General features: G+C 43.0%; 1 protein-coding gene and 2 pseudogenes across 3 annotated transcripts in view; 2 read left to right on the plus strand and 1 right to left on the minus strand.

Annotated features, from left to right (window-relative positions):
• Positions 1-519: 519 nt before the first annotated feature.
• Positions 520-1,046, minus strand: LOC103294847 (60S ribosomal protein L15-like; annotated as a pseudogene).
• Positions 1,047-1,649: 603 nt separating this feature from the next.
• On the plus strand, positions 1,650-6,737 carry LOC103294927 (mitochondrial import inner membrane translocase subunit Tim8 A-like; annotated as a pseudogene).
• Positions 6,738-15,116: 8,379 nt separating this feature from the next.
• The window catches only part of FOXJ3 (forkhead box J3), a 129,648-nt gene continuing 122,619 nt past the window's right edge, over positions 15,117-22,145 (plus strand). For all 3 annotated transcript variants that reach the window (XM_028160248.2, XM_054720446.1, XM_008151288.3), the window contains exon 1: positions 15,117-15,273. The gene's annotated coding sequence lies outside the window, so the exon portion shown is untranslated. The remainder of the gene's footprint in view (positions 15,274-22,145) is intronic.

A 22,145-nucleotide genomic window follows, 5' to 3' on the forward strand; every position in this document is an offset into this window, starting at 1 on the left:
GGAGCACTAAGGTGGCATGGGGTTGTTGGAGGATGTGATGATTTGGAACAGGTGCCTGGTGGGAGTAAGATGGAGATGATGTTACCATGACAACTGATTATTTCGTTGGTCCAATGACCAGTTGCCATGGTGATGAAATCTTGGTGGCGGTGTGACATGGATCCCAAGGGAGAAGACGCTTGTGCAAAGGACCCTTTGCTCATCGGTAACGCTTTTATATTTGCAATAATTTCCTCATTGCTTGATGAAGCCTCCCCCAGGAACTTCAACCAACATTGATGTGCCCCCTCCTCCTTGTTCAGTTATAGCAATCACCACTTGAAAAATGCACACATTTTCTTTCTTTTCTTTTTTTTTTTTTGACTGTCTTAAATTGTTTATTAGGTAAGAATTTTACAAACATTACTTGTGCTAGCGGTAACGGTGGAGCTGGAGAGTACTGCGCCTTCTCCAAGCTGCAGGGCGAGGACCCCCAACAGTGTGGTGGAACTTGTGGCCCTTCCCAGGCCTCAGCTCTTGCGGCCCGCAGATGTCAGCCCTCACGTCTCCCTGTGCTTGTGGACTGGTTTGGTGATCCACTGGGTGTCAGGATTTCTTCTGAGAGCCTTATGGAATGGATCACTGAGGATAACCTCAAAGAATTTGTACGTGGAATCTTCACCAACCCAGTAAGAATTCAGGACGCTCAGAGCCCCACAGTGGCATCCGGCTCGTTCCTCAGCAACAGACTGAAGACTTGCAGCAAACTTGAGCTGGTTAACACCGTGATGGACAGGTTTGCCATAGGTCGCACCCTGAGGAACAGAGTGTTTGGGCCACCACGGCGCACACGAATCCGATATGTGACATAACCTTGCTTGGCCTTGCAGCCCAGCCTGCACGCTTTGTCGGGCCGGGTGGGGCGGAGGGCCCTGTGGAGCGCAGAGAGCTGGCTGTACTGCCAGCGGTACACTCTGAGAAGGAAGCGCATTACATCGGACTGCTTCTTCCTCCACATCTCCTGGATGTACTTGTAAGCGCCCATCTTGGTTTACCTGATGGCTGCGGCCAGACGGAAAGCTGCACACATTTTCATTGTTCATGTTCTATATAGGATTTTTTATTTGATAGTCTTTAATTCTTTTAGTAATTTTTCTCTTTTTCCCCCCACAGATGTAATCCTATTGAAGACAGGGATAATTCCTACAATTCAATTGTGTTTTCAAAAGACTTGGGATTAGTGGGAAAAAACCCCAAACATCTTTCTTTTTTAAAAAAAACAACACATATTTTATTGATTTTTTATAGAGAGGAAGGGAGAGGGATAGAGAGTCAGAAACATCGATGAGAGAGAAACATTGATTAGCTGCCTCCTGCACACTCCCCACTGGGGACATGCCTGCAACCAAGGTACATGCCCTTGACCGGAATCGAACCTGGGACCCTTCAGTATGCAGGCCGACGTTCTATCCACCGAGCCAAACCAGTTAGGGCTAGATCTTTCTTTATATACCACCTCTGCTTCTGCCATTTGCCAATTGTTTGGCCTTAGAAAAGTCATTTTATCTCCTTGATTTCTTTTTCTTCTATAAAATGGTAGGATAAAACTTGCACTGTGGAGTTGCTTATGACGATTACATATAAGCTAAATAAAGTAGGTGACCTAGAGTATGGACTCAATCAATGATCCTGATTATTATAACATGGTGCCCAGACCAGTCCCAGATGCCATGGTTAGCAATTAGGAATACTTGATGAATAATAAGTTAATGATGACAGATTATAGGATAACAGTTGGACTCAATTTAATCTTCAGGGTCCTTAAAGATTAGTTGCCCAACCATATATCAGCTGCAATTATTTTTTCTCCTCTTTTTATTTTATTTTATTGGGGTGACATTGGTTAATAAAATTATATAGGTTTCAGGTGTACAGTTCTATAACACATAATCTGTATATTGCATTGTGTGTCCACCACCCCAAGTCAAGTCTCCTTTGCAAATCTTAACTTGCAATCCACGTTATGCTAATTAAGAGACTAGATAACCATATATATATATTTTTAAATTTCTTTATTGATTAAGGTATTACATATGTGTTCTTATCCCCTCATTGCCCCCTACCCCCCACTCATGTCCTCACCCCCCTGTTGTCTGTGTCCATTGATTAGGCTTATATGCATGCATACAAGTCCTTTGGTTGATCTCTCCCCCTTACCCCCACCCTCTCCTATCTTCCCTCTGAGGTTTGATGGTCTGATCGATGCTTCTCTGTCTCTGGATCTGTTTTTGTTCATCAGTTTATGTTGTTCATTATATTCCATAAATGAGTGAGATCATGTGATACTTATATTTCTCTGACTGGCTTATTTCGCTTAGCATAATGGTCTCCAGTTCCATTCATGCTGTTGCAAATGGTAAAAGTTCCTTCTTTTTTACCGCAGCGTAGTATTCCATTGTACAGATATACCACAGTTTTTTAATTCACTTATCTGCTGATGGGCACTTAGGCTGTTTCCAAATCATAGCTATGGTGAATTGTGCCGCTATGAACATAGGATAACCAGATATTTTGTGCCTCCTTTATGGAAGAGCATACTACCAATGAAGTAGTTGTGCCCCCAAAAAACTCACACATGAATCTGATTCAGCCTCCAGACCCAACTTCTGATTTACGGGAAACACAGAGGGCAGAACACGTTAAAAACCACCACAGAGAAGCACTTAGCAACATCAATTTTGTGGAAAATACTTTAGGAAAAATAATGTAGCTTCTTCAGCAAACACATTGCAAGAAAAAAAGAGTGGAGCAGAAATTTAGAAATTAAAAAATTCAAGGGACAGATCATTCAATTTCTGCGTGTGAATGTTATTGGAGCCTTAGCTAGTACTTGAAGCTGGATGGTGGATATATGTGAGTTCATTGCATCATTTGTCTATTTGTATATCTGTTTGAAGTTTTTCATAGAAAAAAAAAGTTTGAAAAAGATTCAGAAATCATATTTAAAACTTTAAGTGCATTTAACCAAGACTGCTCACACAGTAAAGATGTTTAGATGTAAGGAAAAACAGCACACCCCTTAGTAGAGGTTGGACAAATGCATTGTGATGGTTTAATGAAGAAATTAATGCATATTTCCCCTAACTAGTCCTCCATACTGAGGTTTCTATATTGTACACATAAATATATTTTTCTATTTCAAATTACAAGTAGTATTATTCATAATGTCATGAGTTAGACTCCTTGAAGAAACAGATTCCAAGATGGAGTTTATGTGCAAGAAGTTTTCTGGGGAGTTGGAGAGGTGTGCTTTTGTGATTAGTCCTAAAGGGGGGGTGAAGTGAAGAGGAGTGGGCAGAGGGAGGAGGTGATACAGTTGCCAAACAGATCGCATCTGATTCAGCGTACCCCACCCCCAACATCTAGGGAGGGAGCTCCGGAGATGGAAGAGCTCTCCAAATACGTCCCACCTTGAACAACGGGGCCAGGTCTTCACACTTTGATTTACCCTCCTGCCTACTTTGCCCCAATAAATCTGAACTCCTCCGTCGAGGCTGAGCTCAAAGGTTTCTGTTTTTGCACACTCTTCCTTGAAACCTCCCTCCTCAGTCAGATCCTCCGTTCTCCTTTCTCTATGAACCATACAGGAGAATAGGAAGTGCTCACATTTATAACACTTCTTATATGCTAAGCCTGTGTTAAGCATTCCACATGTGCCTTGTTTCAGTTAACGCACAGCATACTTATGCAGTAAGTACTATTATTATCCCCATTTGCAGGTGAGAAAATTGAGGCTCAGAGAGATTAAGCAACTTGCCCAACTAAAGTCATTGAGTCAGTAAGTAGAAGAGCTGGGATTTAACCCCAGGCAAGGGAGCCCACACTCTAACCACGTATCACTATCCTTCACTTGTTATCACTAGCACCTACTCTCTTAATCACTTTCACGCTGTGCTGCCCCCTAGCTACTATTTTTATCTTTGTATTACAAGCCCTGAGCACAGTACGCAGCCTAGAGGTAGCATTTGACAAATGTTTACTGAATGAATGGGTAGCCATCTCATCAGCATTTCTAGCAAATTTCATTTCAGAAACAATTTATAAGCACAAGGATGACATGGTTCATGGTAGCAAAGAACAAGAAACCCCACTTTGAGAGTTAAACTTAGATATACTTAACAGGGCAGAAAAAGAGATTAGATAAGGAAAGAGTGCATTAATAGCTAAAAGGTTAAAAAGGCCCAGTGGTTGAACGTCAACCTAGGAACCTATGAACCAGGAGTTCACAGTTCAATTCCTGGTCAGGGCACATGCCTGGATTGCGGGCTTGATCCCCACTGTGAGGCATGTTAGGAAGCAGCCGATCAATGATTCTCTATCTCTGTCCCTCTCCCTTCCTCTCTGAAATCAATAAAAATATATTTAAAAAAATAAAAGGTTAAAAAGGAAAAACTGTACTTCGGTACTTAAATGTAAGCTCTGTGTTTGTGTGTGCGTGCACACATGCCCCCACAGGCCTCTTGCTTTCAGAATCATTGTAAAATGAAACATTCCACATTCATTCTACTAAGCTGAATAGTGGGAGCAAACCGTAGGTGGATCATGAATTCAGAGTAAATGAAATTATAACAACTTCCTGCATCAGGAAGTATTTAAAATAGTTGCTCAAAAGTGGAAAGGTAGAAGATATATAGGGATTGCAAATAAATTTCCATTAAATAGAAAAACAACTCTTCTGATTAAAGTATCAGAATCTGAGAAAACATATTTAGACAATCAGTGCGGGTTATTAGCAAAAGAAAGGATTTTGAAGTCATATGATTGAGGCTTAAATCTTTACTAGAAACGTGACCTCAGTTTTCTTTACTTGTAAAATGGGGACAACAATCTCCCACTTTTAGGCTGTTTTTCATTCCTTGTTCCTGAGAGAAGTCATTGTTCCCTCCTCTGAACTTCTATGGACGCCAACATTTTCCAGGATTGTTTCATAGATCTCCCACACATTATTTTTCCTGGAATATTTTAAAGCAAATCCTATATATCATGTCAGTTCATCTTCAATATTTCAGTTGCCAGGATTTCTGTTATTCTTTACATTAAAAAAAAATTAAAAATTCTTGACTGATTGGTTTTAGAGAGAGAGGAAGGGAGAGAGAAACATTGATTTGTTGTTCCATTTATTTATGTATTCATTGATTCTTGTGTGTTCCCTGACCAGGGATTAAAACTAGGAACTGTGGTGTATCAGAACGATGCTCTAACCCAGTGGTCGGCGAACTGCGGCTCTCGAGCCACATGCGGCTCTTTGGCCCCTTGCGTGTGGCTCTTCCACAAAATACCATGGCCTGGGTGAGTCTATTTTGAAGAAGTGGCGTTAGAAGAAGTTTAAGTTTAAAAAATTTTGCTTTCAAAAGCAATTTCAATCGTTGTATTGTTGATATTTGGCTCTGTTGACCAATGAGTTTGCTGACCACTGCTCTAACCAAAGTAGCTACTCGGGCAGGGTGGATTTCTGGTATTATTATTATTATTTTTAAAAAGAAACTCCAATGTAATCTCCTGGGGGGAGGGGAGGGAGGAATCTTTTTGCACATGCTGTTCAGTTTGGTTAACCTATTAAGGTTAACCCTAGTAGGTTTACTAAATAACTCTTCATTTCTCTGCTTTGTGTTAGCCTTTAGGGTATTCTAATAATGCCCAACACTATTATAGTGTTGCCTTTGCAGTATTTTAACGTTTTAAGTGAATAGTAGTAATAACAGGTTGAATGTCTTTCTGATTTTGAAGGACTGATCCACAGATTTGTAGTCTAAATTCATGTTCAGGACTGTCTTCAATGTTTGCTTCAAGGATGTTCCATGGAAAGTTTCCAAATTACTGCCCTGTATTCTTTGGCGATGTCTAGCAAGTGCTTAGACTCCTGCAACTTTGTCTGAGTTTAACCTTCACTTGCATCTTCTCTTAATTGGGTCCCATTAAAAAAATGTGATCCACAGTGCACTTTGGCTAGATTTCTCATTGCCAAGGCCCCTGGCTTTCCAGGTTTTCTATCCCTTGTAGTTTCCTCAGAGAAGTTTCATGGGCTTTTATGAAATGCTTACTACGCTCCAGCCTGCGATCCTGATGTTCCAGATATTTTTCACTTATGTGGCATTTCAAATAAATGAGGTACATATAAATTGTAAAGTGTTATGTAAAAATTAGCTAATATTACTATAATCGTCCCCTCCCAGAACCCTTAACCCATAAAACAGGAAAAGCTTTTGTGGGGTGTTAGGAAACCTGAGTTATGGTTCTAGATCATTCCGTAGCATTCGTTGAACAAAATTTTATAAAAATGTATTAAGTGCCTAGTGGGTGCCAGCCATCCGGTACAGTAGGGCTCCAGGTTTGATATGAAGAAGGACGCAGACACGAGAAGGTCTCTGAGTTGGAGCATGTCTTGGCACCTGTGGTGGCGCTGAGACGGATTCCTCCTCCGCTTCCTCCACTGTGGGTTTGAGCTCGGGTAGACCGGCAGCTGCAGCATTTCGTCGAGGTGGAGACTCAGAAGTAGCGCTCCCAGCAGCTGGTGCGCCAGGTGACAGAACTTTGCTGGGAGAAGTGCATGGACAAGCCTGGGCCAAAGGTGGACAGTCGGGTCAGGCCTGTTTTATAAACTGCGTTGAGTGTATTATCGAGACGAGCCAATTCATCTTGAATCGACTGGAACAGACCAGAAATCCAAGTCAGTCTTCTCAGAAAGCCTTTCTGACTGATTTCAGCATTACCTTTTTGGAAAAGGAAAGTAGTTCAAGAAATGAAGAGCGGTAGATGGAATGGTAAGGAGAAAAGGCTATTGGGGGGTTGGCTCCCACATTTGTCACTCTTGGGACATCCTGTCACCTGAGAATGACCTTTTTTTTGAGTGTTTGGGGTCTGAGGGTCATATGTGTATTAGGTTGTGTTGTTGTCTTTTATTGTGTGGTGTTTTTTTGTAGTTGTTGTTAATCCTCACCTGAGGATATTTTTTCCATTAGTTTTTAGGGAGAGTGGAAGAGAGAGGGAAAGACAGAGAAATATCGATGTGAGAAAAACACATCGATTGTTTGCCCTTGACCAGGGCCCGGGCCCGGGAGGAGCCTGCAACCATGGTACAGGCCCTTGACCGGAATCGAACCCAGGACCCTTTGGTCCTCAGGCCTACGCTCTATCCATTGAGCCAAACCGCCTAGGGCAGTTGTGTTTTTTAATGTTAATTTTGTGAAAACAATGAACAGATGAAAACTTTACTAGCTGCATATTACTGTATGTGGGACTATGTTTTTCTTAAAGTCCCATTACCTGCTGCCTATAATTTGATAGTGGGACCACATGGGTAAAATCTGTCATTTGCATGGATTCATTTCGGATCTCTGGGAACATTGATACACACATCTTTGTATCTCTCAGAAAGGGCGGCAGTGGGGGGAGAGTAATTTGGCGCTTAACTGTAGGCCTCCTTATCTAGTGTTTTGAGCATCAGTGCTAGAAAAAAAAAAATCTATGGAATGTTCATATAATACAGTTCAGCTTTCTAAATTATCTCCCTTCTTTGTACTATGATTTACTTAAATATCTAAATAAAGTATGGTCTTGAGGTACAGGCAGCCTGAATACCTAGAGGCCTTTAATTATAAAGGAATCTAGCCAGTGAACATAATTCTCATTACTTAACAAGGAAGAAGTTAACTTACTCTGTATATCAGGGTCCAAGAAATTCAAAGATGTGCCTAAATACGTTGAAAACATTTAGACCTGTCAAAAACAGCAGTTTCAGAGGTGCATGCCTAATGTTAATCAGTATAAATGCCATGTACTGCATTCTTTCGATCACTGAAATAAAAGCTTCTACAAGATTTGGCTTGTGGCTAGAGCGTCGGCCTTCGGACTCAAGGGTCCTGGGTTCGATTCCAGTCAAGGGCATGTACCTTGGTTGCGAGCACATCCCGAATGGGGGGTGTGCAGGAGGCAGCTGATCCATGTTTCTCTCTCATCGATGTTTCTAACTCTCTATCCCTCTCCCTTCTTCTCTGTAAAAAAATCAATAAAATATAGTTAAAAAAAAAAAAAAGGTGAATGAGGATGGCCTTTGCCTCAAGAACAGGGACTATATTTTAACCTTCTTTGAAACTTGTAACTTTCAGGCCCCTTTGGAACATGACATGGTCCATGGTACCTATCCTACAATGGCTGGTCTGAGCCCCCAGATCAGGATTGAGTTTCAAATTCAATGCGAAAGCCTTTTACTACATTGCACCAAGCATCCCATTTTCTACGCCTCCTCAGACTTCCCAAGCAACCTCTTTTACCTGGGGATGACACCAGAAGTCTGGATCACCAACAGATACAAATTCCGAAAGGGTCTGCGTTAGTCAGGATAGGCTCTGTTACTCTATGGTAGCAATTCGCAATTCCGAGTGGCCCAATCAGCAAGAGGAGTTTCTTTCACTTGTGCTGTGTGTCCCTCCCAGGTCAGCCGTGGCTTTGTTGCACATTGTCTTCACTCTGGACCGAAGCAGATTGATTAGTTTCTATCTTGAATGTTGCGGGTCATCAGGGCAGCAGGAAAGGTAAACATGGTGACGTACACAGACTCTTAAAGTGGCTCCTACAGCTGCTCACAGTTCATTTGTAAGGCACATAACCAAGTCTGCTGTTGATGGAGTAGGGAAGTACAATCTGCCCCTGAGAGGCACAGTCAATGTTTGGAAACAATAATATGGTCTACCGCAGGGTCTCCCCCGCCCTCTCTTTTGGTTGCAAAACAAAGAGATTTTCTGCCTCCTGCCCCCTCATGCAGCAAAGACTATTTGGACTGTTTGTGACTGTAGAAAAAAATAAAGAGAATTCTTTGGGATTTTGTGTGTGTAGGTTCCAACCTCAGCTGTGCCTCTAATAAGGTTTGAAAGGTTTCCTGAAGTGGTACTTGGATGTAAATACACCCACTTGCAGTGACTAGCACCCAGTAAACTACAATTCTTATGTCAATGTAAACTGATGGGTTAGTAGTTCTTTGAAGATAAGCTTAGAGCCAGGTAGCTCTGGCTTCAAATCCTGACTCTACTACTCTCAAACTACTGAGCCTCTGTTTCCTCTTCTTTAAAATGGGGATGACCACCTCATAGTTTCACTCTAAGGATTAAATGAAAATGCATGTAAAGGGTCTATCATGGTTCCAATCCCATAAGGAACACTCCATAAATATTATGAGCCATTCTTCACCATTCTCCCTGCAGCATTGGAGAGTCTTGATCATTTTTATTCAGCTCATTAGAAATGAAGTAGGTCAATAGCTTCAGAACTTTAAATTGAACAAGTTTCTTAACTACTATGTTTGTACCCAGAGTTTCAGGCTCCTTTGGGCTGCAAACCTTGGTTGCTCTTTCCTGGTTTCTTTCGTTCTATCATTCCAAAAGATACTAACTGGGAGACAGATTTCCTCTGGTGCCATTCTATATGAATATCCTTTGACTCACTCTTCCTAGTACCACCCAAGTTTCATCTACACCATCGCTTGCACATAATGTAAATACTGTATTTAATCTACGCATTTGTTAATGTTTGTTCAGCTGCCTTGGTGGCCTTGTGTCTTTCATTATGCTTTTAATTAGCTCAATTGATTCTGAGAGTGGAGGTAAGCCAAAGTGTTGAGCCAGGTGGTTACAGGGAAGATGGATGGGGGTGGTAGTGGGGGTGGGGATGGGATGGGGAAGGTATCTATATATATAAAAGGCTAATATGCTAAATGTTCAACCGTCTGGGTAATGACATCAGGTAGCAATGCCCGGCTTCCTCTCCCTAGCAACTAGCCTCCTTGCAGTTTCTTCAGCCAAGGAACATGACTTGCTTTATACCCAGTTGGAAACATTTCACACTTTAACCAGATGTCTGTGAAGCGTTTTCCCATGCCTCATCTCATTTGATCCTCACAGAAGTCCTGGAGACTCGGTGGATTCCTAGTTTCTTTTCATTAGCTGGAAAACAGAGATTTAGAAAGCTTAGAAACTTGACATGACTGAAAAGAAGTAAGAAATGGTGGACCTTGAAAATGACTTCAGGTTTTCTCACTCTTCAGAATATAGTCAAACACTGCTGCAGTTAAATATTTTACCCTTTGTTCTCCATGTGTGATCTACAATAATAATCTGCTTCCTGTTGGTATTTACTGCTGTGTTGCTGACAATTACCTGAAAGAGACGTTGGGGTGCTTCACTGGGCTGGAAAAAGTTTAGCTACATCAGAAAGCAGGTCTAATTAAGCAAGTTTATTCTATATCTATAAAAGGCTGGGTTGATTCGTGCATATGCGATACATATAAAGCTCTCACTGGCACCAATCGCAAGCGTGTATTTCCATCTGTCATTGTTGGTTGTGAATTTGGTTGACACTTCTATTATAGAGAAAGGGCGAATAGCAATATTAAAATATTTCTTCTAATTAATTTTCTTTCAATGTGCACGAATTTGTGCACCGGACCACTAGTGTGGTATAAGTGCACTAGGGCAAATTCATTGCCAGAACTAGGGGAAAAATTTAGGCTACTGACTTCCACTGGAAAGAAATATTCTAAGCTACTTCTTTCTACTGAGAATGATTAAGCAATAGAGTATTTGGGAAGGATCACACTTTGCCTTAATGATAAAATCTGAATTTAACACCAAGCTCCTAGAGAGCAGGACCTAAATTTATGGATGGTATATAGAGAACGATATGTTCTAGCTTCATGAGTTAGTTATTCTCACCAGCCACTAGTGTTTAAGGATCACTTATAAGACTGTGATTTCCATGGCCTCTACTTTTTTTGTATCTACTTACCCACTGTCACTTTGCATAAGCTGTTCTCCTCTACCCCAGATTTTCTTTCTCTGCTTCCAGCCTGCTTCTGTCTTTATATGACAAACACCTACTCATGTATTCAGACTTAACCTTACCTTTAAGTGTGAAACTTTATTTGGTACCCCATCCCTATTCAATCTGATAGAATTTAGCTTTGCCTTTTCTCTGTTCTCAGGGCACAAATATAAATCTCTACAAATTACATTGAGACTGTTTACATGTCTGCCTCTCTAGGAGCCCATTGAAGGTAGAGAATTTATTCCCTTTTAACTCCCTAGGATTAGCCCAATGCCTGGTATAGGATAGCTGTCTGATAGAGGATTATTGAATGCTGTTTAAGTATGCAAAGTGACCAACACACAAGTGTTTTTTTATTAAATAGCAAATGGTTCTGAAAGCATCCCAGTGGCCTCTGGATAGCTCCCCCCACTTCTAATGCATGAAATATAAAGTATTATATAAGGATATCCAGGGACTCTGGAAGGCTCCTCCAGGGCTGGGAATGATCGGAGGTGCCTTCTCATGTTTTTCACTCTCCCTCTTGCAGGTCTTAGCTCACTTAAAATTCATTTTTAATTTCCTGCTTTCCTCTTACAATAAAGGATCAGGTAAGGCCTCATTTGTCTAAGGGGCTGTGGGTCACGTGAAGCATTGAATACCCTGCTGCTGATGCACTGGTAGTGCCCCATCAAGATTTTTGTAGGGCTGTCGCAGCCCAGCTCGGGGCAGTGCTTTCAGGGAATTTGTAATCCAGGTGAGGCTGGTAAAAGATTGCAAACAACACAATACAATAAAACCTCTATCTCATTGCTTTGAGCAAGTTATTTCTGTTAAGAATCTGTCCCCTGAGTTAGATATCATCTTCTTTTTGAAGGCTCTCCTGCCCCACACCCTCCTCCCAGCCTACTCCCATCTCCTAAGACTATAAATTACCCTTCTACACTCAACCTTGTGGAAAATAATAACTGTCTTTGAGGACCTTTATGTTATGACAGCTTATATATTATCTCTTTTGCCAGTAGCTATGATTATCATTCCCACTTAATAGGCAAGAAAACAGAGACTAAGAGAAACTACATCAGTAGGCACACAAGAAGTAAGCTATGGAACATCAGTTTGAACTCAGGTCTGCCTTCCCAATCTGGGCTTTAAGCTTTTTCTCCCACCCTGTCCCAGAATACCCCTGTGCTGCTATTGCCATACAACTATTTTTGGGGGTGATAAGAAGGGTGCTCCTCTACTCTGACACTCTGGGACTCATGCTTCTTTCCTTCCCAAAGGCTTCTGATCCCCAGCCCCATTCTGGCAGCTATCCAGCCCTGTTCTCCTCCAGATAGGAACAAGCACTTTAGAAAAACACCTCAGAATCCCAAACAGGTGAGAGGTGAGGAGCTGCCCAAGATTTATAGAAGGTGATGATGAATGGGAACCCAAAATCTCCAGACGTGGAATGAAGTCCAAACGTAAGTCTTACTTCTTCATCTGGCTGAATCTTCTCAAGTGACTCAGAGAGATTACTAGTTTGGACTTTTTGACCTTGATCCAAGTCTGAGATTAGAACCTGGTGACTGACTACCAGCCTCAGTTTCTTCCTCTGATAAATATGGATAACCTCAGCTTTGTCCATCTTCTTAGATACATGTTACAGTTTTTTTAGTACCGTTCTGCCTAAAACCCAACTCAGATGATGGCGGGCTTTGAAAACTGAAGGGCTGGGAAGAGAACGAGAGTTAGCTGTGTTATCAAGAATCCACCGAATGCCCAACAAAAACCCAGCAACTTCCAATTCCATTGGCAACTTGGTAGAAGAGGGAGCTTCTACCCTCTCTCAAGAAAGCTGGCAAGGATGGCCTCTATTTTCCTTATCAGATGGACACTATTTTCCTTATCACAGTATATTGTAATTATCTAATCTACTTGCTTCCCGTTAGACTGTGAGTTCTTAAAGTGTAGAGACTATCTTTTTATCCAACTCATTGCTACCAGCCTGGTCCAAGCTATCATCCTGCACTTAATTAATGATTCAGAATTAACCATTTAAATACTGGAGTCTTTGGCTTCCACCATTGTCTGCTCACTGTCTACTCTTGGCACAGTAGCCAGAGTGATTACTCCTCTGTTGAAAGTCCCGTAGTGGCCCCATTTTAGCCAACATCCTTAAAATGGCCCACTCTCTGACCTTCTCTCCCATTCCTCTCTCATTTACTCACCCTGCTCTAGATGTCCTGGCCTTCCCATTGTTTCTCATACTCCCAGGAATGCATTGCCTCAGGGACTTTCTACTAGCTGCTCCTTCTGCCTAGGACACGCTTTCCCAGAAAATGGCCTGGCTCACTCCCTCAGCTCTTTCAAGTTTTTCATTAAAGCCGCCTTATGAATTGGGTTATCCCTGATGACTCTAAACTCCATTATGTAAAACTGGAATTAGAATAAGATATTATGAATCTACCTACATTTCTCTTCCATGAATTTTCTCTGCTACCCCTATTACTTTGCTCCACATACTCCCCTTTCCACTAAATACTTTCCTTTCTCCCACCCTTTTGCCCCAGTGCAGGCCTAAGGCTATTCATGAATCGATGCATGAATTTACTTGAAAAAGGTGAGGCATCATGAAACCAAAATATGAGATCTCAGCAAAGATGAAGCTGGAAAGAGAGATGGACTTGGAAGACATTGTGTTTGAATCCTGGCTCAAAGTTTTAACTCTTCTGAGTCTCATTTTCATCAGCTGCAAAGATGAGCATGTGAGTTCTATCTCTGGGACTTGGTGAAGGCACTGAATGAGAAGACAGGTAAAAACACCTGGCCTGTGGTCTCCCTTAACTGGGGAGTCTACCAGGTCAGAATTTTGGCACCCAACACATGGTCCGGGCTGAAGTATTTGCTGAACAAGTACATTTATTATTGATAAATAAATGGTAGATGTTAAAAAGAAATATCCACACCCTCTCCAGTTTTCTTCATACCCCTTACCCTGCCAGGTCTATTTTTTTTTCCATAGCACTGAACAGTCTATACTACCAAATAACTTTCTTCTTATCTTTATTATCCTTCTCTCCATACTAAATAATAGCTCTAAGAGGTAAAGGTATTCCCCTACCTCTTTCTGTTCATTGACACACCCCAAGCACTGAGTGCATGACAACCTTAGTAGTGATGGGCAAATGTTTGTTGGATGAATGAGTGAATGGATATTTTTATCTTCAGAATTTTGCTAGTCTTATATAGAAAGGAATAGGGCAGTACTTTGAATACCCAGGGCCTAGAAATGCTTGGTGAATAGCAGGTGTCCAGTGTTTGCTGAAGCAATTGGTTTAGTCAGCTCTTTAACTACCGGAGACTACGTCAAAGTTTCCAGGGCCAGTTCACTCAGGCTTTTCTTTTCCTATCATCCAATCAACCTAGCATTCACCTCACAAAATCTGAGTATCCAAATATGGAGCACCTACTCTGAGTTCGAAAGTATGACTAACGCGAATAAAACAGCAAATACGTCTGAACGTAATCAAGTGTGAAATTACAGGGCAGATTCCCGGTGCTAATAGCTTAAGAATCAGTGAAGACTGACGTATAAGCAGATTCCAAAGTTCACAAGTCGCCGCACTGTCCTTCTCAACACTCCACCTGTTGATGGCAAGGACCACAACCTGGGCAGCTACTTCAGAATCAGAAGGGCCTGTAGAGTTCCACCTCCTTTGGGGAAGGAAACTAGGGCTGGGCATGGGAAAGGCCTCGGCAGAGGGGCCTGGAACCCCCGCCTTGTCAAGTTCGGAAAGGAAGGGTGTCCTGAAGCTCCAAGGTGCCTTTGGAATCCGCGGGGTGCCAAGTTGCACAAGGGGTGCGGTTTCCCGGAGAGGCTAAGGTGCCTGTCTTTATCACGATGAAGTGGCGAAATTGGGGGTAGGGGTGGGGGCAGGTCACGAGGCGCCATTCCCTGGGATCATGGGGCCCTTGGAATCCCTGGGCAGGGTCCAGGGCCGCAGGTCCTTGCTGACCTCCGCTACAGAGTCGCCTCGGCCGCCCCCACTCCCCAATCGCTGCTCTGAGGCGCTGGCCGCTCCACGACACCCGCGGTGCAAAGGCAGAGCTCCCGGAGTCTCGGGGCACTACTTGTCCCAGCGGAGGGATCCCGCGCATCGCCTCCGCCACGACCGCGGAGGAGCCGTGACGCCGCCGACGCCGGGTCGGTGGCGCAGCGACGTCGCGGGAGGCGGGGGCGGAGGCGGGGGCGGGGGGGGGCGGGGGGAAACGGGTCTAGAAGTAGTTCCGGGTGCGCGGCCCCGGATGTTGGCTGCTCTTGCTGCCGCCACCGCTCTGGGCGCTGCTTGGGGCCTCGGCCGCTCGCACCAGGCGCCGTTGGGACCTTTCCCGGGGGCGAAGACGCACGCAGCGGCCGGGGGCTCGGCCGGGCCGTCCCGGCCTGCGCAGCCTGAGGTGAGTGCCCGCCGCCGAGGCGGCCGAGCCGGGGCAGCGGGCGAGGAGGCGGGGCTGGGGCATCTCTCGGGACGGAGGCTGGGGCTGCCCTCCGCGAGACGCCCTCTCCCTTCTCTCAGCCGCGGACGCGCTGCGGGGTGGGCGGCGGGCGGAGCAGGGGGGGCCCCGGTCGGAGCTGGGGCCTTGGCGGTCGGCGAGGGCCGGGTCCCTCCCTCCCCCGCGGCGCTTCTCAGCTGCTGCTGCCCCTCAGCCGGGAAGCGGCGGCTCTGCGCCTCCGCGACTCCCGCCCCTCCCCCAGGCGGGGCTCGGGGGAGCCTTACGGGGTTCCCGGGGGCGCCGAGACCGAGGACAGGGCCGTCTCCGTCTCTCCGGGACCTGCCTCTGGCCTGGGCTAGCTCCCTACCCTGGCACGATGCAGCCTCTTCCCTTCAAGCTTGCGGGTGCTTTTCAGTGGGCGAGGCGGGCAGTACCCCCTGCCTCAGGGTTGCCCTTTGGGGTGAGGCGGCCCGTGCGAGGGGCCTGTGTTCCCACCCATCCTGTCGCCGCGTCCTTTGCCGGCATTGGGACAGAGGCAGCAGTTCCATGCGGACGTGTTGCTGTCCTGTGTGTGTTGCATCCTGCCCACGTGGTAGGGTGTTCCCTCCCCCCCTCCATTTTTGCAGCTGGTGAGGAGGGAGGTTAACGGGGTGGTTTTTCCTCTGTGATTTCCTCCCGGTGGCATGGAAGGTGTCAGGGTCAGTTTTCTTGGCTGAGGCCTACTGTTAGTTTAGGTGGAAGAAGCGGGAGTTGTACCCGAAATTGAGACCAGCAGGGGACAACGGGGCTTAGTTTCATTGACATCTTTCCTTCTCTCAGGTTGCTCTTGCTTTTCCTCTACTGCTTAATCCTAAAGAGAGATTAATAAGCTTCTAGCTGCTAATGCATTGAGGTGTATAGTTTTCACTTCGCCCTTCTACTTTTTGTGTGTATGGTTGGCGAAGGATTTTCTTTTCTGTGTTGTGCAATCTACGTCTCTTGTTCCGAGTTGGATTCCTGAATGAGCTGTGTTGGGCTGGCCATGGAGTTAGTGGTCATCAATTTTGTCTTTTCCTGACATTTGTTTAATTTTTTTCCCTTATACTTTGTTTCCCATTGAGACAAGCGTGTGTGTCAGTCATGGAAGCTGTATGCAGAGTTCTTCACTTGCAAGGCAGCACTAAATAGTTGCACTGAATCACTTTATTGGGAACTCTTTTATTTAACTTCTCCCTGTCTATTGAGTATCAGTGCGCTGTGTTTTTGGAAACTGGTTTTGAATAGCTTCTTTCCTTAATGTCTCCTCCTGGTTAAGGTTTCCATCTGTCTGTAGTTATCGCTTTTGTGACCACAGATTGCCCTCTTAATAGGCCACAGTAGCAGTGCAATGAGCCTTTTATTCCACCCAGGCCTGAGCAGATATTTATAGAAAAGTTGTAACTCCTCTCCATTTTTACGTTTGGGTGGCATATAGACATGCGATTGCATTTAAAAAAATTTTTTTTTTTTTAATAAACCTGAGACTTACTGTTTTATTTTGTGTCTCGGAGTTGAAGTGAATCTTCTTCTTGGTTTTATGCTGCTGAAGATACTAGGACATTGTCATGCCTTTATTAAGTATTTTTTGGATGGGATCAGGACATGTTTATTTTGACTCTTTTTGGTTCAATAGTTCAGATAAAATAAAAAGTCTTAATATTTTGAAGTCATTTTTTAGATTCCAAAATGGCCAGCATTCTCACTTTTCCTTGTTTTTTTTTTTTTTTTTGCCTTGTGCATTATCTTTGAGTATATATTATTTTCTTTTTATCTGGTATATTCTCCTTTGTAAAATAAAAATATTTAAATGCAGATTCCATCTGCTTTCATCATGCTAAATATGGGTGGGACAGTGGAAAATAGAGAATGTTGTGATACATTCTGAGGCATTTTTTTTAAGTCAGTCAGTCAGCATTTGTGTCCTGCAAAATCCTGTACTGTGTGTGAAGTAGCCTGTATGAAGGAGACACAAGAGATAAAATATAGTCTCTTCAAACGCTTCAACTTCTCTTGGGGAAACAACGCTAATAAGGTCCATTATTGTAATTACCAAGTAACATCAAACTTTTGGAATAACACAGTGCAACCAAAGTCAAAGGTCTAAGTGATATTTGAAAAACAGAAATTTCTAGGAGAGTGACTGGTATTTGCAGACAGAGAAGTGACAACATACAAAGATATCAAGCAGTTTGGCATGGAGAATGTGTATTGGTGAATAATAATAAATGAGTTTAGGATTGGTATTGGTGAAGAATGTGTCAGTGATACAGGGTTTGGTTTGATGGGGTATTGCAGTGAGTTCTAAAGAATGGGAATGAGATGATGCATATTGTTTCTGAGGGAGGTTTTTGTCTTAGCTGAGTGTTCTTCGGGGAGACTGCCTAGAATGCTCTTGGAGAATTTTAGGAATGAGATGACAAGGATCTGATGTAAGATGGTGATTATGGGTATAAAATAATAGCATTTATTGAGTAATTACAGTATGCTGGGCATTGTTCTAAGTTTTTTACATGTATTTACCTCATTAAATCTTCATAATAAGGTCTTCTTATTCCTATGGAGAAACTGGGTTACAGAGAGATTAAGTGACTTGCCCGAACTCCAACAGAGGAAGCAGTGCAGTAGAGCCTACTAGGATTTGAACCCAGGCAATCTGGCTTTTGAACGTATGCATTTAATTATAAATTATACTGTTGAGCTTATACATTTAATTATAAATTAAACTGTCCTGCCCTAACCAGTTTGGCTCAGTGGATAGAGCGTGGGTCTGCGGACTGAAGGGTCCCAGGTTCGATTCTGGTCAAAGGCATGTACCTTGGTTGCGGGCACATCCCCAGTAGGGGGTGTGCAGGAGGCAGCTGATCGATGTTTCTCTCTCATTGATGTTTTTAACTCTCTATCCCTCTCCCTTCCTTTCTGTAAAAATCAATAAAATATATTAAAAAAGTAAACTGTCCTAAGAATGTATAGAATATATAAGAAGACATTTGTGTGAGTAAAAATTAATTTGAACTCATTGATGATTGAATGTGGACAAAGGTAAGAGAGCAAATAAAACATTAAAGTAGAGCCTAGAGTCCTGGGAGGGTGGCTGATAATAGTGAAGAAAATAGGAAAGTATCACTGTTAAGGAAAATGAGCTAAAGTTGGTTATGGGCAAGGTAGATTGTGTTCAGTCAATTTTTTCAATAGCACGCTAGTCTCCTGCCACTCCTAATAGCTTTCTCTCCTTGCTGGTTTGGCTCTGGAAATGCACATTTAGTTTAGTATTAATCTAAGCAAAACAATTAGAAAAACATCTGTTCAGAATAAAAAAATGTATATCACAATGCAAAGTCATAGAGAAATAGCATAGGAATTAGTTATTTTGGTTGAGCCACACCACTGCTTTCCAGGCTTAGTGAAGATAATCAAGAACTTACTAGAGTAGAATTATCTGTATTACATTCCTATAGAGATGCAGTGTAGATTGTGTACTGATCAGGCCTAAGGATACTAATAAAAAACATTCGAGTAGATGAGGGTTGGGAGGGCAGTAGTTTGATGGTGAAAGAGCTTTGAGATTTGGAACTTGGGGAGACATTATAGGCTAATAGGTAAAGCATTCTGAGAAGAGCCCAGAGGTACATCTGCTACGGAAGCCAAGGATAGGGACGGTAGTGTGGTTGACAGTATCAAGTGTGCTCCAAGGTCAGAAACAATGATCATGATGAAAAGATTGCTGAACTGCTAGTAAGACTAGGACCAGGAGGTAATTTGTAACCTTAGAGAGAATTTTGAAAGGAAGGATAAGAATAGATGCCAGATTTGTTTCCCATAAAAGGATTTGTAGCGACATTATGGTCTGGTGTAATTTGTAGCATTTTCTCCTACTGCTTCCTCCAGTCTTCATTCTTGTCCACATGTCAGAGTTAATCAAATATCAGGAAACTCACCTTTTTATTCATTTAAAAAGGAAAACTTGCGGCCCTAGCCTGTTTGGCTCAGTGGATAGAGCGTTGGCCTGCGAACTGAAGGGTCCTGTGTTTGATTCTAGTCAAGGGCACATGCGGCGGGTTCAGTCCCCAAGTAGGGGATGTGCAGGAGGCAGCCGATCAATGATTCTCTCATTGATGTTTCTCTCTCCCTCTCCCTTCCTCTCTGAAATCAATAAAAATATATTAAAAAAAAAAAGAAAACGAAAACTTGTGTTCTAAAGTCAGTGATTTTCATACTTCACGGTTCTCTCAAACATAAAATTTTAGAAGTATTATTGAGATATAATTCACATACTACATAATTGACCCATTTAAAGTATACAATTCAGTGGTTTTTAGTGTATGTATTTACTGAGTTGTTTAGCCATCACCAAATCTTTAGATATTTCATTATTCCAAAAAAGAACATTTGTACCTGTTAGGCAACCACTAGTGTACTTACCATCTCTATAGTTTTGCCTATTCCGGACATTTCAAATAAATGGACATACAATATATAGTCTTGTGTCTAGCTTCTTTCCCAAAAGCATAATGTTTCAAAGGTTATCCATCTTGTAGTTTATATTAGTATCTCATTTTTGTTGGTAAGTAATAGTCGTGTATGGCTGGTACACCTTTTATCTATTCACTAGGGACCTGGTGCACGAAATTCGTGCACTCAGGGGGCAGGGGGTTCCTCAGCCTAGCTTGCGCCCTCTTGCAGTCCTGGAGCCCTCAGGGGATGTCCGACTGACGGCTCCCTGTGGGGAGTGGGCCTAAGCCGTCAGTTGGACATCCTTAGAGTTGTCGCGGAGGCAGGAGAGGCTCCCACCACCACCACTACGCTCGCCAGCTGTGAGCCCGGCTTCTGGCTGAGTGGTGCTCCCACTGTGGGAGTGCACTGATCACCAGGGGGCAGCTCCTGCATTGAGCGTCTGCCCCCCTGGTGGTCAGTACGTGTCATAGCAACCAGTAGTTCCACCATTCGGTCGATTTGCATATTAGCCTTTTATTATATAGGATTCATCCATCCCTTGATGGGCTTTTGGGTTTTTTACTCTTTTTTTAAAAAACCCTTCCCTATCTTTATCTTAATCCTCATCCTGCCAATTCTACTCCTCCCATGGCTTTTCTTTTAGATCATAACCTCAGCTATGCCTTCTACTAGGTATTGGAGATACAAAGATGAGTAAGATATGGCCCTTGAACATTTATATAGTGTTTATGGTTTACATGTTTTGTTTTCATATATTATCTCATTTGATTCCACAACAACCCTGATAGACATAACATTTTTTAATCTTTTTTTATTTTTAATATTTCTTTATTGATTTCAGAGAGGAAGGGAGAAGGAGAGAGAGAAACATCAGTGATGTGAGAGAATCATTGGTCGGCTGTCTCCTGCATGCCCTCCACTGGGGATTGAGCCCGCAACCCAGGCATGTGCCCTTGGCTGGAATCGAACCTGGGACCCTTCAGTCCGCAGGCCGACGCTCTTATCCACTGAGCCAAGCCAGCCAGGGCGACACAACATTTTTTAAGATGAACAATTTGAAGTTTAGATTTGGTGACTCGCCCAAGTTTGCACACTTGTGGTTCAGTGCTTGAACATTGATCTATGAAGCAAAGCAGGAGGTCACGGTTCAATTCCCAGTTGGGGCACATGCCCGGGTAACAAGCTCGATCCCCAGTTGGGGGCATGCAGGAGGCAGCCAATGATTGACTCTCATCATTGACATTTCTATCTCTGTCTCCTTTTCCATTCCTCTCTGAAATCAATAAAGAAATATAAAAAAAGATTGCACACTTGTCAGTGATGGAACAATTAGATCATCTTAGTCCATGCCCATTGCTATTTCTACTACTGTATGCTGCTATTTTAACTTAAAGGATCCCCATGTGAATTCCTAGAGAATTAGAGGGACTGGAAAATTCCCTTACTTAGGGAGTCAGTAAGTTTTAATCTTTAATCTTCAGGACTTAAAATGACGCGATTTAATAAAACCCCACCAGATTCTATCCTTGTTTGCTCTGTGATTTAGATGCTATTAAATATTTCTGCTGCTTTCCCCCCCCAGAAATTTAGTGGACATTAATGTGATGATAAGTGTAGGGATAATAATAATAGCTAACATTTTTTGAGGCCTTACTATGGGCCCAAAAATGTTCTAAGTACCTTACATTTATTACTCATATAATCATAAAAGGTAGATTTAAAAATTTATTTTTTTAAATTAAATCTTTATTGCTGAAAATATTACATATGTCTCCTTTTTTCCTGTATTGCACCCTTCTAGCCCGCCCCCCTGGTAGATTTTATTATCAAAATTTTATAGAAGAGTGCCGCAACTGGCACGGCTAGGGTTCAGGATCTGAAGAAGGGGCTGACGCACAAATGAAAACACTAGACAAGAAATATGAATTATTAAGGGGTTAGGGGGGGACGACCAGGTGGAGACCTCTTTCTTGGAGAGGCACACTGAAACCTGGCCTTATCCGCTTTTTATTCAGTTTTTAGATACCCATCTTGTCCTCAATAAAGCATGGCAAACAGGTAGCAGACAGACCATCTCTAAAGTCAGTAAAGATCAGTAAGGTTCAGTAAACATTTATTTTGAGGCTATTAGGTCAGGAAATTGCTTCGAGCCACCGCTATCTCAAAACGAACAATGGTGCTTGGTGTTAGCTCTGCTAACAAAGGTCCATCGGCCTTCTGCGTTCCTTGGTGCACTCTCATGGTAGTATCGGCAGTGAGTGGCTTCCCTCAGAAGAGGAAATAGGCACAGAGTGGTTAAGTAACTTGTTTAAGGGAATATAGCTAGGACTGGAAAGAGCCAAAGTTTGAACGACTGCAGTTTGTTT

The sequence above is a fragment of the Eptesicus fuscus genome, chromosome 9 (genome assembly GCF_027574615.1).
Source record: "Eptesicus fuscus isolate TK198812 chromosome 9, DD_ASM_mEF_20220401, whole genome shotgun sequence".
NCBI classification, from domain to species: domain Eukaryota; kingdom Metazoa; phylum Chordata; class Mammalia; order Chiroptera; family Vespertilionidae; genus Eptesicus; species Eptesicus fuscus.